Source organism: Mus caroli, chromosome 9 (assembly GCF_900094665.2).
Source record: "Mus caroli chromosome 9, CAROLI_EIJ_v1.1, whole genome shotgun sequence".
In the NCBI taxonomy this organism is placed as follows: Eukaryota; Metazoa; Chordata; class Mammalia; order Rodentia; family Muridae; genus Mus; species Mus caroli.
In genome coordinates, this window is record NC_034578.1 from 119,990,766 (window position 1) to 119,997,476 (window position 6,711).

The 6,711-nt window shown below is 36.3% G+C and overlaps 2 pseudogenes; one reads left to right on the forward strand and one right to left on the reverse strand.

Annotated features, from left to right (window-relative positions):
• Window positions 1-1,913: 1,913 nt before the first annotated feature.
• Window positions 1,914-2,815, reverse strand: LOC110302461 (annotated as a pseudogene).
• Window positions 2,816-3,367: 552 nt separating this feature from the next.
• On the forward strand, window positions 3,368-5,621 carry LOC110302462 (annotated as a pseudogene).
• The last annotated feature ends 1,090 nt before the right edge of the window (window positions 5,622-6,711 follow it).

Below are 6,711 nucleotides of genomic sequence, written 5' to 3' on the forward strand. Positions count from 1 at the left end.
AGTGACTATTAGGTATTTGCACTTCACTGTGATTTTCTTAAATTCATTTTTATAAGAAGTGACATTTTGGTGCCTACAGCCAGGCAGATAAGTGCTACAAATTCCAATGAACCAGATTAAAAGAACACTTAGATTTTAGGGATTTTCCTGAAAAAATGATGTCAGAGTTTCTTTCAATCTTCTTATATTTAAAGATGTTGTGATAGAGTGGTAGTTATTGCCAGAGTAGTTAGTTGATTTCCCTCATCCATGGCTTAGGGAAAAGTAAAGAAGATGATGGTATAGATCTTGCCAGTCAAAGGATGAGGAAACTGGCTGTGAACATAAATCTTCTAGAACTAGCATAGGTAGACCATGAAGTTTTACCAATATGACCCCCAAAATATGATCTGAAGAAGGATCATTGAACTATGCATGACAGCATGGAAGGAAGAAAGCTTGCAAAGCTTCTAGCCTACACAACCATTTACAGGAGAGTGTAAATCTGGGAATGGAGGAGGTTGTCATAGCCAGGGAAGGGAACAAATATTGGCCAGGTAATACCAAATAATGAGCCATAAGAACTCAAAAACATGTAATTTTACAAGGTCTCTACAATTTATATTTCAAAATGTATATATAAATATATATATGCATTCAGTAAGAATTAGTGAAATAAGAGGCCATGTGCAATTTTGGAGTGTGTGGAGTGGCTATAAGTGGTGTTCTTGAGACAGAAAATATAAAGAAAAAAACAAATAACTTATACCATCAAAAATAAACTACAAAATAAGTTAAAAATAAAAGCAACAAACAATACTTTGAGAGAAAATAACACTGATCTTCAACAACTGATGTTCAGAAATAATAATGTGCATGTGTTTGTAAGTGTGTCTTTGTGTGTGTAACAGTAAAACAAATAACCCTTAGTTACTCCTATTTTGATAACATTTGTGAAGTCAGTCATCTAGAGTGCTTTATATATTCACAGATTTCACTGACCTTATTGTGATATAAGTCTCGTGTGTGACTTTTTTCCACTACCATTTCCCCCTGAATGAAACACATTAATTTCATAATGAAATGGTAATGATTTCACATAAATTTCAAGAGCATTATACAGTATGCACAATCTGAACCCCACAGATTGTACTCTTCTTAGTATGTTACCTGATATTCTGAATATTTTCATAGTACATTATGAAGCTATTACAAAATCTCAGGCCTCTGTGATGGCCATCAACAATATGCAACACTGTAAGCATGCTCCACACTCTCCTAATATTCAATCTTGTTTCTCTTTCAAATCAGTGCCTTCAATTGCATCATTAATCTATGATATTCCAAATCCCAAACAAAGCAGTTTAACATTTAGCTGATGTCTTAGATTCTATTGCTGTAACAAAACACCATGGTCCAAGGAACCATGTGAGAAAAGTCCTATTTCCCTATGTACCTTGGTCACCGTTAACTGAATGAAGTCAAGACAGGAACTTGGATGCAGACATTCAATGAGAGCACATGGAATAATGCTGATTACTGGCTTCATGTCCATGCTATCTACAGTCCTCTTTCTTATAACTCCCAGAACAATTTGACCAGAGGTGGCACTGTCACAAGCAGTAGGGTCACCTTATATTAAACATTAATTAGGAACATGGCTTACACACAGACCTACAGGTCAAAGTGATGGTAGCCATTCATCAACTAAGATTCCCTATTCTCAATGTTTAGGTTTATGTACACATGAATGAGACCATTTTCCATGAAAATTTAGTAGTTGGCATTGCATAAGGCAGTGCTGTGCTGCCATACATTATAAGTACCAACTTTGTATATTACTTAAAATTTTTTTATGATTTAGTGGCACTTTTGTTAAGACAAAGCAAAGAGATATGTTGAGTACCATCTAATATTTTTAAATTACTAAAGATTCAAGAAGGCAATTTATCTTTGTACTTAGGCAGAAAGTTTGAATCTAGTCTAAGTAAAATAACACAACATTTTGGGAGAAAGATGCACCCTAGCAAGCCTGCACTAGAAGCNAAGATGGAGAAAACCTCCACAACCACCATGACCGTTCCCCTGGTGCTATGGTAGACAGGGAGGAAGGTGATCCAGACTCTGCAGAACACCAGCATGCTGAATGTTAGGAATTTGGCTTCATTGAATCTGTCAGGAAGGTTCCTAGCCAAGAAAGCCACAGTGAAGCTCCCCAGAGCCAAGGAACCCAAGTATCCCAGAACAAAGTGAAAGGCAATGGCTGAGCCTTTGTTGCAAATAATGATGGTCTTTCCATATTCAGATTGTGTATCTCTGTCAATAAAGGGAGGAGATGTTGCCAACCAGATTCCACAGAGAACAAGTTGTATTAGGGTACAAATGGGAATGACCAACGTAGATGCCCCTGATGCCAGCATCCCTCTCATCCTTCTTCCTGGAGTAGTGAGCTTGAAAGCCATGAGCACAGTTATTGTTTTGGCCAACACTGTAGAAACAGCCATAGTGAAAAATACTCCAAATGTGGTCTGCTGCAGGATGCAGGTGGCCTGCTTGGGATGTCCAATGAAGAGCAATGAGCAGAGAAATCAGAAGACTAGAGAGATGAGTAGGATGCAGCTGAGAATGCGGTTATTGGCCTTCACAATGGGAGTGTACTTGTACTTCACAAAAGTGACTAGTACTAGAATTGTGATGGCTGAGAAGGACAGTGTCATGCTTCCTAGAGCCATCCCCAATGGATCTTCATAAGCCAGGAATGACACAGCTCTTTGACACAGTGGGTTCTCTCTAAGTTGGCATACTTATCATCTGGACAGATCACACATTTCTCCATATCTGCTGGCAAACAACATTAGACCCTTATAAGAAATCATAATTATGTAGTTAATAATTGTGTATTTGTATTATTCAGAGCATATATCAATAAATAATTTGGTGTTGAGAATCCATTCTTTATTATTGTAGGGGCCACTAAGTCCAGATTGCTCTCTATTAACCTATGCTTTGTGATGGGACAAAACACCATCATCAGGAATTGAATAGCCAAAATTATTTATTAAACAAAAATAATGAAAAGATGAATATTTATATGTATAATCTCAGATTATTTCATTCCTCAAGCCATAAATTCACTACTCACATATAAGCGTAGTGTGCAGACATAGTTACTGATGCCAGTTGATGAAATACATTATGTACTTTGTTTTTTTGAGAGTTGTGTCCTTGTCTGTATCTACACATATGCACCAAAACATACAATTCCTCATGTAAATATTTACATAAAGGAATATTTTCATTCTTGAAGCTGTATGCCTCATAGACATATGCATTTCCTCTCATTATGGTAAGATCTTTCTTCCCAATTACATATTCTAAACTGTATGGCATGAAGGTTATGGATATTCACATTCACCCATCTTTCCTCAGGTAGTCTTTGATTGATAATAAGCACTCTCCCATCTCTTGTTGCATTCTTGAAATCTTCACTCTTGTTCTAATTCTTTGACAGGAAATGTGTAATCCATCTTTTCATTCAATTAGACAAATGTCCAGTCACATGTTAGACTTGTTATCAGTGTCAGATTAATGGCCAATATTTCTATTAATTATTGAATAAATATTGAAATAACATTAGAAAAAATCTAGGAGAACAAATGGACTTCTTGTAGATGAGAACCTGTTCTCAAAGTGACTACTTAGTTCTAAGATCTGAAATGTGAGATGTTACTATTGGTGGCTGTGTATAAGTCCAAACATCCTAACAATCTTATTCCTCATGTGGATATTTTATCCTCTCTTCTACATCCTTTAGGTTTTCTTTGGACCATTTACTCCTAACCTGAGTGACCATGACCAGTTTCCCTATGTCCATCAGGTAGCCACCAAGGACACACATTTGCCCCATGGCATGGTCCCCTTGATGCTTCATTTTAGATGGACTTGGATAGGACTAGTCATCTCAGATGATGACCAGAGTATTCAGTTTCTATCAGACTTGAGAGAAGAAACGCAAAGACATGGAATCTGTTTAGCTTTTGTTAATATGATCCCAGAAGAGATGCAGTTATACATGACAAGAGCTAATATATATTACAAACAAATTATGGAATCAACAGCAAAGGTTGTTATCATTTATGGTGAAATGAACTCTACCCTAGAAGTCAGCTTTAGAAGGTGGGAAGATTTAGGTGTAAGGAAAATCTGGATCACAACCTCCCAATGGGACGTTATCAGAAATAAAAAAAGATTTCAGCCTTGATTTCTTCCAAGGGACTGTCACTTTTGCACACCATGTAGGTGAAATTGTTAAACTTGGGAATTTCACAGAAACAATGAACAGTGACAAATACCCAGTAAACTTTTCTGAGTCTATACTGGGGTGGAATTATTTTAATTGTTCCATCTCTAAGAACAGCTATAAAAAGGAACATTTTACATTCAACAACACATTGGAATGGACAACAGTGCACAAATTTGACATGGTCCTGAGTGAGGAAGGCTACAATTTGTATAATGCTGTGTATGCTGTGGCCCACACCACCATGAGCTCATTCTTCAACAAGTAGAATCTCAGCAAATGGCAGTACCCAAAGGAATATTCCCTGACTGTCAGCCGGTAAAGTTTCTTACATTTCATTTTGCTTAGATATATCAATGGGATCTTTTAAATGGACCCACCCAGAGAAACAACTGTACATTTGTTAGAGGTTATTCTCACAGCGGAAATATTTCCACACTGCAAATCTCCCTTATGAATCTTTCACATGAATAAATATCATGCACAAGGATAACAGTTGATAGGAGACAATACATTTTTATGATATCAGTGAGTTTTGTGAAAACGTGTCTCAACATTTCACCAAATGAGTTCAAAATTTAAAATAGCAGCCAAGAGTTTTATCTTAAAACCCTTAGGTGATGACTTGAATAGAATATTTTTTTAAACAACAATTTCTCAAGAACTGGTACATGAGCTATGATCAATAGTTATTTATTTAAATTAATTATTTTCAAAACCATAATGATTATGACTGCATACTTTATTAGGTTTATGTGTGTCTCATATTTGGATATTGTATGTACATGAAAGACCCACAACTTATAGACATTCAGACTTCCATTTCATTTGCACACACATGGCTTCATGTTTTTAAAACTACCATTTTTGAGGAACATGCTCATACACACACATAGTGTTACTTGTTATCTGGTAATCATTTTTTCTAGCACATTTTACCATGGAACATTAATATGAAGTATTTTAATTTTAATCATCCATGAGGCATATTACATTTTACTACAAGGGATTATTTTAATACAACTGTCTTTTCTGAAATTCATTAAGAAATTATGGGAAATTCTCAATTTGGCATTCCCTTAATTGATGGAAACATCTAGTGGTTTATCTCAATTAGGTGTCTTCCATGCTGAAATCCAGGATATTCACTAACCCTGTTGGAGAACTGGTGAACATGAACCATAGGGGAAATCGGTATGCAGAGTATGACATTTTCATGATTTGGAATTTTCTACAAGGCCTTGGATTGAAAGTGAAAATAGGAAGCTATTTGCCTTGTTTCCAACAGAGCCAACAACTTCATATATCTAAAGATTTGGAGTGGGCCACAGGAGGATCATCAGTGGGTATACCACAATTTTAATTTTTTTCAGGATATGTAATTTTAAAATATGAGGCAGAGAAGTAATAGCTCTGTGGTTAAGACCAATTGCTACTCTTGCAAAAGACCATCCTCAGTTACAAGTACCAAAATTTGGTGACTCTCAACATCATATAAATCTGGTTAAAGGTATCAAAGACCTCTAGATTTCAAGTTCAATAGCGCCCACATGCCTATTCACCCACAGTACAAGAATATATTTATTAAATATATATATGTAATTATATATAAAACATGGAATTTTCTGATTCCTTGTGAACATATTTACAGACTAATTAAGTACATCATGTATTCATTAACAGAAATCTTTCTCCAGAAACAAGTTTTTTTTTTAATTTTTATATGTTTTATTGGCTATTTTAGTTATTTACATTTCAAATGCTATCCCCCTTCCTGGTTTACCCTCCTCTGTGGAGGGTTGTCTTATTTGACATTAGTGGGAGGGAAGGCCCATGGTCTTGTGGAGAATTGATGCCCCAGCATGGAGGAATGCTAAGGTACTGAAGTGGCAGTAGGTGGGTGGTTGTGGTAGATTCCTTATAGAAAGAAGCAGGAGGATATGGGGATGGAATGGGGGTTCCAGGTTTAATTTTAAACTTAAGAAAATTTAATTGATTTAATGAGAGTCTTATATAACTTATTTTGTTCATATTCATTAAACAGCTCTTTCTTGATTTACCCTACCTTCTCTCTCCATACAACTCAGTGTTCTTATTTTTTCCTTTTTTTGTCCAGATTTTTTATTAGATATTTTCTTTATTTACATTTCAAATGTTATCTCCTTTCCTACTTTCCCCTCTGAAAATCCCCTATTCCCTCTCCCCTCCCCCTGCTCCCCAACCCACCACTCCCATTCCTGGTCCCGGCATTCCCCTATACTAGGGCATAGAGCCTTCACAGGACCAAGGGCCTCTCCTCCCATTATTGACTATCTAGGCCATCCTCTGCTACATCTATAGCTAGAGTCACAAGTTCCACCATGTGTTTTCTTTGATTGATGGTATAATTCCAAGCAGCTCTGGGAGTACTGGTTCGTTCATATTGATGTTCC